This window comes from Oryctolagus cuniculus, chromosome 9 (genome assembly GCF_964237555.1).
Source record: "Oryctolagus cuniculus chromosome 9, mOryCun1.1, whole genome shotgun sequence".
NCBI classification, from domain to species: Eukaryota; Metazoa; Chordata; class Mammalia; order Lagomorpha; family Leporidae; genus Oryctolagus; species Oryctolagus cuniculus.
This window is the reverse complement of record NC_091440.1, coordinates 116787374-116803215: the sequence shown is the minus strand read 5'-3', so window position 1 is coordinate 116803215 and position 15842 is coordinate 116787374. Positions and strand designations below refer to the sequence as shown.

The following is a 15842-nucleotide window of genomic DNA, read 5'->3' as shown; positions in this document are numbered from 1 at the left end:
AGAGGTTCTGATTTGCATAATATTTGGAAATCACTCAAAGGCCCATGTTTTAGAGTTTGGTCCCCAAAGTCTAGTGTACATTGTTAATGGATTAATGCTAATGGTTAATGGACTGAGGAGAGACTTGATTCAATTGAGGTGGGCCCAGTGGGAGATCTGTAAGGGCGTGCCCCCCAGAAGGCTGTTCCTAGGAGAGGGTGGGCTGTTTTAGCCCAGTTGGGCCCAGCTGTTCTCCCTCTGCTGCCTGGCTCACCATGGGATTACCCTCCCCCAGCCTCCAGCCTCACCAGAAGCCTGAGCCAATGAGGCTACATGATTTTGGGACTGCAAACCTTCTTCTTCCTTCCAAACAGCTTCCCTCGAGTACTACAGTTCAAGTAATGATGACCTGACTAATACAGTAGGTATGTATATGTAAGATAAAGGCACTGTACACAGAGTTCAGCACTATCTGCAGCAAGTATCCACTGTGGTGGGAGAGTGTCTTAGAAAATACGCCATACAGTTAAGTGGCCTACTATAATCTGATGACCTCTTGTTTATAGTACTAATGAAAATTACACCATGAAGCACAGACCCAGGATTGCAGTCCTCCCCTTAAACTGGGATCCCAGTTCTGCCAGCTCTCTAAGGGCTAGACTTCTCATTAGTAAACTGAAATGCATATAGTGTAACTGCTAACTGGTGACTAGGTCCCTACAGTGTACATAACAAACGACATAGTGTATATAAAGCACCCAGCAGAATGCCTAGAATACAGTTATATGTTCCATAAACAGCAGTTATCATATAACACGTGGATACAAAGTTGCTTTCTTGAAATCTAAAGAAGCTCCATGTGCACTATTATTATCAAGTAATTTGTTATCCTTGGCATGCAGTGTCATGCGTAGCACCTAGAAGGTATTATGTAAGTTTTGTTACTAATAATGACTACAAAAATCAATTGTGAAGTTCTAACAATTTAAACACCCTGCTGATTTTATCTTTCTATCTCCAGCCCCTAGCAGATGATTTGATGTGGAGTAGTCATTTAATTGAATTTTCTCCATCAAAAAATGTATTTGTTTGAAGTTTTTAAACTTTTTCTTTACGGTTTTAAACTTCACTGGATTGAGAGGCATTTAGACTATCATATACACAAGGGTATGGGCCAGATCTAGCTTGTAAACGAACACATGCATGTTTCTCATGTTTTATCAACATCGAATTTCTCATCAGACTTCAGACCAAACAAATGGATGAGGAGGCCCTGTGAAGAAGCCGCTGCTGGGAGCTCTGTTCTAGGACAAAGCTCCAGAGTGACCAGCAGAAGCCGTAGCAAAATAAGCTGATCACAGCAAGGGTCTAACATCAGCATTCTTTTTTTTTTTTTTTTTTTTTTTTTGACAGGCAGAGTGGACAGTGAGAGAGAGAGACAGAGAGAAAGGTCTTCCTTTTTCCGTTGGTTCACCCTCCAATGGCCACTGCAGCCAGCCTGCTGCGGCCGGTGCACCGCGCTAATCTGAAGGCAGGAGCCAGGTGTCTCTCCTGGTCTCCCATGGGGTGCAGGGCCCAAGCACTTGGGCCATCCTCCACTGCACTCCCTGGCCACAGCAGAGAGCTGGCCTGGAAGAGGGACAACCAGGACAGAATCCGGCACCCCAACCGGGACTAGAAGCCCGTGTGCCGGGACCGCAAGGTGGAGGATTAGCCTAATGAGCCGTGGCACTGGCCTAGCATTCTTATCATTCTGAATTCTAGAAACAGCTACTCGAAATGGTGTAGGGAATTTTGTGAGCTTTCCTACCAAAAATAAAAAATTCATTATCATATATGTATATTTCACTAATAACACATGGGTTGCACCTAAGGAATCACACATTTTTTCAATAGTAAAAAGCCAATTGCTTACACTGCTCTATCAGAAAGTCTTAATTACTTCCTCTTGGGTTTCACAGAAGTTGTAATGACTGGCTTGTTCTATTCTCAAGGGGAAAAGCAAAACAAAACAAGGAAATGCTCTTGTTTAACCTTCTGGCCCTCCAGTCAATTAGGAGGTCCCTGCAAGAGTAACCTTAAGAGATAACTGATAGAGCAAACCTCAGAAACCATTATTACAGAATGGAATTCACTCTTTTTACAAACCGTCTCAAAAGGCAAACAGAAGTAACATTTTGCAACTACGGAAAATGATCTCCACTGTCCATTTGAGTCTGCCTATATAAACGATTAAAAAGAAAGGGACCACTTTTCAGGAATATCTCTGAAGATCAGCAACCAGAGATACCACCTTATTGTCAATCCTGTGAGTGGTCTCTGGGGGCAGTAGTATATTCAGGTCAGGAAGGTAGTAGGCTCACTTCTACAGAAGTCTGAAAGGGTCACTATTCTTCTCCATGTTCTCAATTCATGGAGGACACTGAGGAAGTCACTTGGCCCATGACAGACTCTTGTTCCCTGGCTGAAGGCCCTTGCAATCCTGAGTGCCAGACAGTAACACATTCAAGAGGAAGACTAATATCGCGTGTCCCAGAGCATGATTCACTCCTTTAAGCTGTCTGGCAGAAGAAAAGAGATTCCATCTGATCCTAAGTAGGTCACACTCAACGTTCTAATACCAGTGCTTATCTTAGGCTTACACAAAAATCTACTGGATCCCAAACTGCACTGAATGGCTGACAAAAAGACTAGTGGCAAAATGTACACGTACACAAATGGAACCTGGAAGAATATTAATGTCTGGGGACTTCGTAGGAAGAATCCGGCTTTCTGACATTTCAGCAGGGGCTCTCTTACTGACGGGAACTGATTCAGGAGCATTTTCATTTATTCTCATGATCCCAGCAGGCTTGGGATTGTGGATAGAGCAGCTGACGCTATAAAAATGCACTCCAGTTATTTTACACAGAGCTTACGAGGTCTTCTCAGTGACCTGAGTTTTCAGATAAGGACTTAGTTTCTGTGTAAATCTTTTAAATAATTTGTTTAAAGGCAGGCAACTGAAGGAAAAATAAATATAAGTTCATTAAAAAAAACAGTTCGCCAAACTGGAAAAAAGTCCATTGCATACTACGTAAAAGAGACACATTCTAACTACGTATGAATAAACAAAGGTTTTCAAAAGTAGAAGAGCAGAAGCCAGTCTTCCCAGCAGGCACACCCTTACCATCTTCCCCCTCCTGCCTTTCAGATTTCCTCGCTGCTTCTTGCCCCTTCCCTCCCCCCCCCCCCCCCACCGCCCCTCAACCACGCCAGTGTAAACCCGAAGGTGTGGCCCACACTGATTGGAAGTGGAAGCTTTCTCAGTCACGGACGACATTCATGGCACATCAGTAGATGATGCCGGGGCACGTGAACCCCTTCAAGACGATGCCTGTGACTTCTCTGTAAGAGATGTTAAACAGAAGACATTCAGCACTGGTTTAGCCAAAGATGACGTTTCATTCATTCATTCATTCATTTAGAGTGACCCAGAAGGAGAGAGAGACATAAATCAATCTTCCATCTACTGGTTCACTGTTCAGATGGCCGCAATGGCTGGAGTTGGGACATCAGATGCCAGCCTCAACATTAAATTTTTAGTCAAAAGGAAGTCAATATGAATATCAGACTGTTAACAGATTTTGGTTAATTCTAAAAAGCATAGCAAACATGTAGCTTCCATCAACAAACAGAAAAAAGTCAAAAGCATTTAACCAGCCTACTCAACCATTCCCTCTATGCAAAACATCAGTAATCTTTCCAAAATTATGAAGGTCTTTTATTGTGCATTTTGTTTAATAATTTATTAGTGAATCTGTGGTATACACCAAAATCTATGTTCCTTGTAAGTAAAATATTGAGGTGTAAATTTATTATTCATTGCTAAATATCTGGGTTCAAGACTATATAGATTATCCTCTAAAAAAATCCAAAGAGAAAAAAGAGAAGCATAAAAGAGGAAACAACTAAGAAGAAGGCATAAGTACATTTAAACCTATCATCAACCATAAGAAATAAACATTCATTTTTTTAAAAGAAAAGTTTGTCTAACTGGAAAATAGTCCAATATATCCTTTGTAAAAACAGAGACATTCAAGTAATACGTTTTTAAAATTAGAAGAGCAGAAGACAAACGGAAGAGAACAGAGAAGCCAGAAATAGGTCCACAAACATTCAGCAACTGATTTTCAACAAGGACACCAAAAACATACTGTAGACAAAAGATAATCTCTCAATAAATGGTGCTGGGAAAACTGGATAGCCACATGCAGGAAAATGAAACGAGAACTCTCTCGCCACAACTCAAAACCAGCTCAAAGTGAGTCAAGGACTGAAGTGTAAGATCTGAAACCACAAAACTACTCAAAGAAAACTTAGGGGAAGTGCTTCAGGACACTAAGATAGGCAAAGCTGGTGGGGTGGGAGGAATAAGACTCAAAAGCACAGACAACAAAAGCAGAAATAGACAAAGGGAATGATATCAAAATAAAAACCTATCCTTAAAGAGACAACCTATAGAATAGGAGGAAATATCTGCAAACTATTCATCTGATGGGATTAATGTCCAGAATACATAAAGGACCAAAACATCTCAAGACCAAAAGAACCCAAATAATCCAATTAAAGGATGGGCAAATCCTATGAATAGACATTTCTCAAAAGAAGGCATATAAATGGACAGCAAACATATGAAAAAATGTTCAATATCACCAATCTCAAAAAAATGCAAATTAAACACAGTGAGATACCATCTCACCCCAGTCAGATAAGCCATAATCAAAAGAGCAAAATCTCAAATGCTGTCAAGGATGAACACAAATGAGAACACTGATCCACCACTGGTGGGAACATAAACTAGTGCAGACACAATGGAAAACAGCATGGAAATCCTGAAAACACCGAAAATACAAACACATGATCCAGCTAACCTATTGCTAAACATACGCACAAAGGAACAGCATTCAGTATATTAGAGAAACCCGCACTCTTACATTTATCACTACAATATTCACAGCAGATATGCTAAGAAATCAACCTAGGTGGCCAGCAACAGATGAATAAATCCAGGAAATGTAATATATATAATGGAAAATTATTCTGCCATAAAATTGGATGACAATCTTGTCATTTGTGACATGTCTGAAACTACAGGATATTGTGCTAAGTCAATTAAGACAATCACCAAAAGATAAGTACTGTATGTTCTCATGTATGCAAGTTTAACAAATTGGTGTTACAGATATGGAATGACTATAATCAAATAATTTATCGTATATTTCAAATCAGCTATGAGAGAGGATTTTAGAAGTTCCCAACACAGAGAAATGATGATGGGTAGGCTAACTCCCCTGATTTGATCATTATACAGTGTATATACATGCATCAAACCATTATACCCCAACCCCATAAATATGTAAAATTATAATTTTTTTTGACAGGCAGAGTGGACAGTGAGAGAGAGAGACAGAGAGAAAGGTCTTCCTTCTGTTGGTTCACCCCCAAAATGGCCACTACGGCCAGTGCACTGCGCCAATCCAAAGCCAGGAGCCAGGTGCTTCCTCCTGGTCTCCCATGCAGGTGCAGGGCCCAAGCACTTGGGCCATCCTCCACTGCCTTCCTGGGCCACAGCAGAGAGCTGGACTGGAAGAGAAGCAAGCAGGACAGAATCTGGCGCCCCAACCGGGACTAGAACCCGGGGTACCAGCGCTGCAGGTGAAGGATTAGTCTAGTGAGCCACGGAGCTGGCCAAATATGTACAATTATTATGCATCAACCTTTTTTGTAGCTTTAAAATAACTCCAAACACTAACATAGTTTGGTACAAGATGCTTTGGTTTTGGAGCTCTGGAGTTTGGTTTAAGAATGGATACCTTTGGGCTAAAAGGCCTGCAAGAGCGTTTCAGGCAAGGAAAGCCAAGACTCTATGACAAAAAACATCCTACACAGAGGATCTCTGTGAGACCTCAGAGCAAAGAAAGGGTCATCAAAGAAGGATACACTCTTCTCCGAAGGCAGGAGAGAATATCCACTTTGCTAATGCCCGTATCCAAATACGGGTGGAGTCTATAGGCACAAAAAGGTTCCATAGCCTTGGCAGCCCATGGCAAGAGACTCGGATGATCACTGATGTCATAAAAAAGAGTGTTAATTGTTAAAGGAACAACAGTAGTCACTATGCACTTGCTCCCCACGTAGGACCTCTGTCCCTAATGGATTGTAATATGAGAATCGACTGCAAATTTTCTCCCCAAACTGTACACACTCTCTCTCTACTCTCTCTCTCTCTCTCTCTCTCTATATATATATATATATATTTGTGTGGGGGGGTACAAATTGTTGAAGTCTACTCTTAGCATGGAGTTGGTCCTCTGTATATAAAGTCAAACTAAAAATGAACCATAATGAAGAAGGAGATGGGAGAGGAAGAGGCAGGTGGGATGGGAGCTGGAGGGAGGTGGTAAGGGGAAAAAAATCACTATATTCCTAAAGTTGTATCTATGAAAAAATGCATTCATTAAATAAAAACTAAAAAAAAAAAAAAAGATTACAAATGGAAACCTTTTCATATCCCATATGTGAGAACTTACAGTGTGAAGAAGTCTCCCTCCCCTCAAAGGTGTAGATCAATCCTTTTGCGGCCCTCCATATGTGAGTCATTCATCTCAACTACTGGACTTCAAAATAACCACAAACTCAAAAGCGTGTGACCAACACCTGGACAGGTCAACTGTGGCAGGGTTACTGTGCTGGTTTATTATCTGAATACCAACAGCAGAGGCTGCAACAAGCCTTGTATTCTGGAAGCCTGGACCACCAACACCATCATTGCCCCCTCGCACTGAGGGACCTCCTGGGTCCTCGTGATATCTGCAGAGGTGGTCAAGTCAGGTGCCCCCAAGAACAGCTTGTATAAAGGTATACTCCAACTTGCATCAGGCTTCAACTTTCCAGAGGCCTGCTTCCACCATAACTGAGCAACTGGACTTGGGTTAATTTTGCAACTCATCCACTATATGGCTAACATCGTTAGAGTACCAAGGCTGTTCCCTGTAGTTTCTTTATGCTATTGTCTCTAAGCATCATGAACCTAAAAAAAATTCAATACACTGTGTGATCTGTGAAATCATACTTTGCATCATCATACGCAGCACAATTGCTATGGTTTAGATGGTGACTGTCCCCCAAAGGCCCAAGTGCTGAAGACTTGGGCTCCAAGGTGGTGCTATTAGGAGGTGGTATACCCTGTAGGAGGTCTTTAGGTCACTGGAATTTGCCCTTGAAATGTAGTTCTTGTGTGACTTCTTAAGTTCCTGCGAGGAGATTGTAATAAAAGCCTGAATGTGGGCCCAACCTGTCTCTGCCTCCTGGGTCCTCATGTGATTCTTCTTCCCTGTTTACACTCTGCCATTCAGCACAGGCACCCCTCATCACAATCAACACCTGAGCCATGCTGTTTGGCCTTGGAAACTCCAAAAATTAAGCTAATTAAACCTCTCCTTTCATAAGTTGCTTGTCTCAGGTATTTTATTACAGTAATGAAAAGCAGGCTGATCCAACAATTAAACTTTTTAAAAAAGTAAAAGAAGAGAAAAAGTTACAGTAGGTAAATGCTAAGGAAAAGAAAATCAAAGCAGACATGGCCATGAGTATCACTGAAGGCAGAGGTTTCTTCCTGATGATAAAATGTTGAAATAATTCAGATGACATATTCTACACTTAACAGAATGTGACAATTCTGGAGTTACATGCATATAACATCTTTTTTTTAAAAAGATAAAGCTGCACAGAGAAAACATGAAGTCACCACAATGGCTGAACATCTCAGTAGGTGCTTTCAACCTCACACAAACTCCTTTAGAGTACAAAGAAAGAACTGCCGCCAAGTCAATGTCTGAGGCTGGAAAAACTCTGGTATCAAAGTCTGACAGAGACAATTCAAGAGAGAGAAATTACAGGACAGTAGTTTCCACTTACGATCAGAAATAGCAATGCTATTTCTATGTTCTATTTCAATGTTCTAAACAAGCCAATACAGCAAAGCACAAAGGATTTTTAGGACAGTGAGATTAACTGTATGACACGAATGGTGCAGAACACAATCATTAGACACTGTCAAAAGCCGACTGAGCGCACAGCATCAAGAGTGAACCCTAATGTTAAGTATGGACTCGGGGTGATAATGTGCCAGTGTAGGACATCAACTGTGACAAATGTTCTACGGTGCGGCGGGATGCTAACGATGGAGGAGGCTGGCTCTGTAAGGAACAGAACCTCCTGGTCAATTTTGCAGACAGCCAAGAGTGCTTTTAAAAAATTCATTAATTAAAATTAAGGGTCCGACAATGGGGCATAGGAGGTTAAGCCACTGCCTGTGCCGCCAGCATCCAATATGGGTACCAGTTTGAGTTCCAGCTGCTTCACTCCTGATCCATCTCCTTGCTAATGTGCCTGGGAGAGCAGTGGAAGATGGACCAAGTGCTTGAGCCCCTGCCATCTACGTGAGAGACCCAAAAGAAGCCCCTGGCTCCTGGCTTCAGCCTGGCCCAGCCCTGGTCATTGCAGCCATTTGAACCAGCAGATGGAAGATTTCTCAGTCTCTTCCTCTCTGTAACTTTGACTTTCAAATAAATAAATCTTTAAAAAAATTAAAATCAAAAACAAAAACAAAAAACAGTACATCCAAACTGAGTTTATCCCACAATACAATGTTGGTTTACCATTAATGAATGCATCAACTGCAGTTCATGTAATTCACTGAGTTAACAAATGAAAAAAAATCATTTCAATGGACACAGAACAAATTTTTGAGAAAATTCAACACTCACTCATCATAAAAGTTATTTTCAAAAAAGGAATAACATGGAATTCTCTTAACCTAAAAAAAATTGCTTCCAAAAAAATCCACATCAAGTATTACTGCTAACAATAAAATTCAGAAGCATTCATTTCTAAGTCAGAGCTGTTGTTGCTTCTATTTATCACTGTGTTGGAGACACCAGCCACCAGCACAAGGAAATATCAGGACTAGGAAAAAAGGCCACAGGACTATGAAGCAATAATAATAATAATAATAACAGGACTATGAAACAATAATAATAATAATAAACACTGTGCTGATTTACAGAAGACTAATATGTAATTATATTAAAATAAACAATTGCTCACCAAAAGATTCTAAATAGTGAAGTAGGAGATCAGATTTGCCACACAGAGGCAAAGATACAATTTTTATCCTAAAAACAAGTAAATAAGAAACGTAAACAGGCTTCATGAAGGAAGAAACACAAAAAAACAAGGGTGCTTTGTTTCATTAATCTGAGGAATGCAAATTAAAATCCCAATGAGAAAACATCTGGCAACCACTAGATTGACAAAAATATAAAACATGGACAATATCAAGTGCTGGCAGAGATAAGGAAGTGCCGCTTTACAAGGAGGCCTCCATACAGTCACGGAAATTGGAATTAAGAGATAGGGTGAACCTTCCATAAATATTTTGAAGCTCCTCCTGTACTGTAAGAACAAGTGTAATCAGTAAATCCACCTGAGAAAAGAAATTAGATTTACTGGATACAGCTGAAATGCACATGCCTTACAACTCCAGTTACATTCCTAGTTATGTCTCCTCGAGGAGCTCTTCTACGCAGAAACAGGTTTTATATTTTAAGCTGAGTATCACATGCAGTGGTTAGTAACTATTTTTATTTATGTCTGAGAAGTGCTATATACATTTGATGTGGAATTCCATTTTCATGAAAGACATAAACATACCCAAAAGTCTTTCTTTTTTTTTTAAAAAAAAGATTTGTTTGTTAGAAAAACAGAGAAGAAGAAAAGGGAGAGAGGAAGATACTGAGACCTTCCATCTTCTGATTCACTTCTCAAATGGCCACAACTGCCAGGGCTGGGCCAGGCTGAAGCCAGGAGTCAGAAGCTCCATTCAGGTCTCCCACATGACACCCAAAGATTTTTACAGAAATTCCTACCAACATATATATATGTAGTATAGTAAAAATATTGCTCACAGTTCAGATTATTGCTAGTTACATAAAACAGACCTGTGTTGCATGAGCAGCCTGTTTAAATTACATAGATTATTTAAATCTTTCTCTTTTCAGGGAACAAGTCTGATAAAACAGTTAAAGGCAAGGAAATAATTGCTATTAATTATTTTTCATGTACAGAGTCCCTATCTACAAGCTTACAGTCAAATGCTTTTCCTCAAATTATTTCCAGGTGTTTCCCGGAATCTGTAAAATCTTCCACTCCAGTCATTACTACTTTGTTGCCCATTAGGCAATTTTGTGGTTTAAAGACTATGAAATTTTGCTCTGGTTCATCACACAGCTTGAACTTTTCAAGTACTAATACCAAAAAAAAAAAAAAAAAAAAAGATGAGAAAATATTTACATTAAAATATTCACTGTTAATGAAAAAACTCTATAATGAATTTTAGAAACTGAGAATCCTGATCCCTTAGGTTTTAGATCTGACTTAGCAATCAGTAAAGAGCATTACATAAATCAATCAGATCACTTTCCTTTACTATTTTTCTATTTTACTGTGTCACATCTTTAAATAGTCATTTCTAATAAGAAATACTCAAAATATTATGGAAAACACAATAAAAAACATAAAAGCTGGTACAGAGGTATACAGCAGGCCCTCTAAACCCACAGGCTTCACATCTACATATTCAACAAGCCACAGATCAAAAACATTTAAGAAAAAACAACTTCAGAAAAATTCCAAAAAGCCAGTCTCGATTCTGTGGCACTTGGAGCAGTACACAGAACCCACGCAAATGAAGTAGCACCCAGGTGCACGCTGCTGTAGCCTCTCATCCAGAGTCTAGATGGTGCACCGTGATATCGGGACTGTCAAGGCTGACTCTGCACTGGACTTGGACACACCCTCTTTGTCTTGTCATTTCCTAAATGATACAGTTAACAACTATTCACCTAGCGTTTACACTGTACTAGGTAGGTATCGTAAGTGCAATCATCCCTAAGTATCTTCCGGGGATTGGCTCTAGGACCTTTTGTGGATACAAAAATCCATGGATACTCAATTCCTTATATAAAATGACAAACATGCATATAACCCATGCACATCCTCCCATACAATTTAAAAAAAAATTTTTTTTTTGACAGGTAGAGTGGACAGTGAGAGAGAGAGACAGAGAGAGAGGTCTTCCTTTGCCGTTGGTTCACCCTCCAATGGCCGCTGCGACTGGCAAGCTGCGGCTGGCACACCGCACTGATCTGATGGCAGGAGCCATGTACTTATCCTGGTCTCCCATGGTTGCAGGGCCCAAGCACTTGGGCCATCCTCCACTGCACTCCCTGGCCACAGCAGAAAGCTGGACTGGAAGAGGGGCAACCGGGACAGAATCCAGCGCCCCGACCAGGACTAGAACCCAGTGTGCCAGCGCCGCAGGCAGAGGATTAGCCTATTGAGCTGCGGCGCCGGCCCCTCCCATACAATTTAAATCATTTCTAGATTATAGTCAGCCCTGTGTATTTGCCAGTTCTTTATCTGTGAATCCAACCAACCTCAGATTAAAAACATTTGGAAAAAAGCTGCATCTTTACTGAACTCATACAGACGTTTAAGTCAATATATAAAAATATAAAGTTTAGGGGCAGGTACTGTGGCAAAGAGGTTTAAGGCACCCCCTGGGACATCTGTATTCTATAGCGAGTGCCTGGTTCAAATACTGGCCCCTCTGTGCTTCCAATCCGGCTTCTCACTAATCTTCGCCCAGGGAAGCAGCAGATAATGGCTCAAATAGGTGGGTTCCTGACTTGAATCTGGCACAGGCCTGACTGTTGTGGGCACTTAGGGAGTGAACCAGCTGATGGAAAACTAAGGGAAGTGCACACCTGTGTATATGTGTCAATGCCTTTCAAATAAATATTTTTTAAAAAATACTGCTTGGGGCTGGTGCTGTGGCGTACCAGGTAAAGCTGCAGCCTGCAGTGCCAGCATTCCATATGGACGCTGGTTCCTGTCCTGGATGCTCCACTTCCAATCCAGCTCTCTGCTGTGCCTGGGAAAGTATGGAAGATGGCCCAAGTCCTTGGGACCCTGCACTCACTTGGGAGACCTGGAAGAAGCTCCTGGCTTCTGGCTTTGGACTGACGCAGCTCCAGTCGTTGCAGCCACCTGGGAAGAGAACCAAGGGATTGAAGACCTTTCTCTCTGCCTCTCAAATAAATAAATGAATCTTAAAGAAGAAAATACTGCTTTAAACATATTGTTTAGTACGTGAGCTCCTACTCAAACATCTTTTAAAGGAGCATAGGCAGGGGCTGATGCTGTGGCATAGTAGGTCAAGCCTCCACCTGCAGCGCTGGCATCCCCCATGGGCACCAGTTCCTGTCCTCACTGCTCCTCTTCTGATCCAGCTCTCTGCTTGTGGCCTGAGAAAGCAGAGGATGACGGCCCAAGTACTTGGGCCCCTACACCCACGTGGGAGACCAAGAAGAAGCTCCTGGTTCCTGGCTTCAGACTGGCCCAACTCTGGCCATTGTAGCCATTTGAAGAGTGAACCAGCAGATGGAAGACCTCTCTCTCTCTTCCTGTAGCTCTCCCTTTCAAATAAAAAAATAAATCTTTAAAGGAAAAAAACTAAATAAAATTAAGGAGCACAGGCAGAGCCTGGGTGGACCATCATGTAGGCCAAATAAGTCATGGTCTCTTCCTTAGTCCCAGGTCACCTTTCTCTAAGAGACTATGGAACCTAAATCCATTATGACTTTTCCATGTTCAAATTCCCATCATCTCCATTCTCTTTCCTAATCCATCTGCTAACCTGGCATTAGCATACAAGGCTCTGTCCTTTCTGTCCCTGATTTAGCCTCTATTCCAACCCTACCTTATAAACTAAAAACCTATGGAAACAGTGCTCCATAATTAGCAAATTCCCTATTTTCCCAGGCATCATCTCAGTATCTTTGCTAAGGATTACCCGAGAACACTGGTTGTACAACTGCAGTCTCTCAAACAGTAGGCATTGATCCCCTACTCCTCAAGATCCTTCAATTGCTTGAGCCATATCTGAAATGACTACTTCAATTATCACACTGCATCACTACCCCCGACCTTCCAGCACGTGTATGTGCCTACTGTCCTGACAGGGGTTCTCTGGCCGAGGGAAGCCCCATCCTGACCATCAGATTTCTTCTGGCTCCACTTCCTCCTTCCTGGCCTGAACTCCAACAGTCTCGCATTTCAGCAAATGTCTCACACCCTAAATGCTCCTGCTTATCTACCTTTCACTTTATTCATCTTCAAAAACCCTCTGTAGCTCTAACTACTCATTTTCTCTGTGCTCCCACTGCCCATGAATCTCCCAGTGCCTGCAGTGTGCCACAGGCTCAGCAATTAACACTCAGCATTTCAAAAAGTTGCTGACTTACTTTGTCACAAATCGTTTATTACAAATGTTCAACAAGTATTTACTGGGTGTCTCCTAGGAAGAGAGAAGGCACTGTTAGTTCTGAGCATTAACTACTGAACAGGGTCAGGAAGTCCCCAGTCTTGAAACCCAGATCACACAAAAGTAAATGAGGAAGGCCATACATAAGCCAGTGGTAATGCTACAGGGAATGAAGTGGGGTAGCATGACAGGTGTCCGGCATGAGTGCTGGTTGCAGCAGAAGAGGAGGGTAGGTGACCTGAAAGCCTCCGCTTCTCCACCAGCCTCCAGGATAGAAAACTAATACAGCCCCAAACTAACTAAACAGCATCAGAAGAAAAAAACTCAAACTATTCCACAGGAGGCAGGAATTAACTGCTGAAGTAAAGGAGAATCATCACAGGAGCACACTCAATTCTCTACAAAATCAAAGAAGTACACAATAAAGTAGCATGCCCAGCATCCAGCATAACACTGTATTTGAGCAAAACAATAATAAACTCCCAGCACCAGTGCTACATGGATTACAATAATGCCCAGTTGTTCCCCCCTCTTGGTGTCCACAACCTTTGCACTGTGTGTTTGCAACGCTTCCCAATGAAAGACGGAACCCATTTCTCCAGTCCTTGAGTCTGAGCTGGCCTTCAGACTATTTTTGGCCAACAGAAAGGGGTAGAAGTGATGCCATCTCAGTTCTGAGCCTTGAGGCCTCGAGTGCTTCTGTTTTTCTGTTGAGATGCCCACCTTCCTGGAGAAAGTAAGTGTACGCCAGCCTCCTGCAGGGTGAGACCATGTCAAAGAACCAGCTTATGCCAGCATCCCACGAGAAGAGACCATGACAGAGCTAGTCTACGCCAACCTCCCGCAGAGTGAGACCATATGAAAGACACCAAGTCATCCACACCAGTCAGATACAGCATAGAATTCGCCCTTCTATGGTGAATTCATTCCAACACCCTCCGTGAATGCTTGAAACCACAGACAGGCTCAAACCCTACATAACACTGTTTTTTCCTACTTGTACATGCTGCTATATATGTACTGTTATAGACAAAACAGATTTGGAACCTGATCAGAGGATTTCACTTCTCCTACCAGCAATATGCACTGTTACCAATTTAGAGATTTAATAGGGTTTAATTTACAAATTAGGAATGGCAAGACATTAACAACAATAACTAATAAATAGAACAATCATAACAACATACTTTAATAAAGGCTATATGAATGTCATCTCAAAAAATCTTATTTTACCATATTCACCCTTTTTGTGATATGAGATGAGGCAGTCAATGCACACATGATCAGATGAAGTGAGACAGGTGACTGACACATGCAGACAATGTGACATGGTATTGAGCTGCTATGTAAGGATTACTTGGAACCCAAGCACTGTAATAATACCCTGATGGTTGATCTAATAACCACAATGGCCACTGAGCAATCAAGTAGCATATACAGCATGGATACAGACAAGCGTATAATTCACATCCCAGGCATGAGATCTCACCACACCACTTGAAATGGTACAAATTTAACAACTTATAAATTGTTTCCTTATAGAACTTGCCATTTAATATTTGAAATCATGGATAACAGGGAACTACTCTGGGGTCAGCTGAGACTAGCCAACAACAGCAAAGCCTCTTACTGATCAGCCAATCTCAAGCAAATGTAGGCCCACGAGAAATCAGGAAAAATTGGGTTGGTGTTTGGCTTAGCAATTAAGACACCATTTAAGATGCCAGCATTCTATACTGAAATATCTGGGTTGAAATTCTGGCTCAAATTCTGATTCCAGCTTCCTGCTAATGTGCACCCTGGAAGTCAGGAGATGATAGCTTAAGTACTCGGGTCACTCCCACTGGCTGGTCTGTGTTCTAGGTTCTTGGCTTTGGCCTGGTTCAGGCTTGGCTGTTGGGGGGCATTTGGGAGAGTAAACAAGTGCATGGAATATCTCTGTTTATCTGTCTTTCTCTGTGTGTGTCTCTCTTCCTTTCAAATAAAAACTGAAAACAAATTTTAAAAAATTAGGAAAGCTGCCCAGCCAATCCGGGAACATACAGGCAAATACACACACAAAGTTTACTGTTTTAAGCCAACCGAGTTTTTTGGATGGCTTGTTATGTATCAATAACTGATACAGCCAGAGTATAATTATTCACATCATTTCAACTCTGATAATATGTTTCTTCACTCATGTTTTTGAGGAATTGAAGCCATAATTGTGAAATATTTTAATTTTGGGGTCTTCTTCTGCAATGAGGTTCAAATAGTAGCCTAGATAGAAACTATTAACACAGAAAGAATTGAGAACCTTACTAAAGGATTTTATTTCTCCTACTAGTAATACGCCCTGTTACCAACTTAGAGCTTCTTTTTGCATCCCTGCTAAGTATCACCAGCTGGATAAAACATCACTCCCAGGAATAAAGGAGGGGTGATTTGCTATTGC

The 15842-nt window shown here is 41.4% G+C and overlaps 1 protein-coding gene across 41 annotated transcripts in view; it reads right to left on the bottom strand.

The window, feature by feature from the left end:
• PLEKHA5 (pleckstrin homology domain containing A5) overlaps positions 1-15842 on the bottom strand; it is a 265114-nt gene that overhangs the window by 231062 nt on the left and 18210 nt on the right. The gene's annotated exons all lie outside the window — the stretch shown is intronic.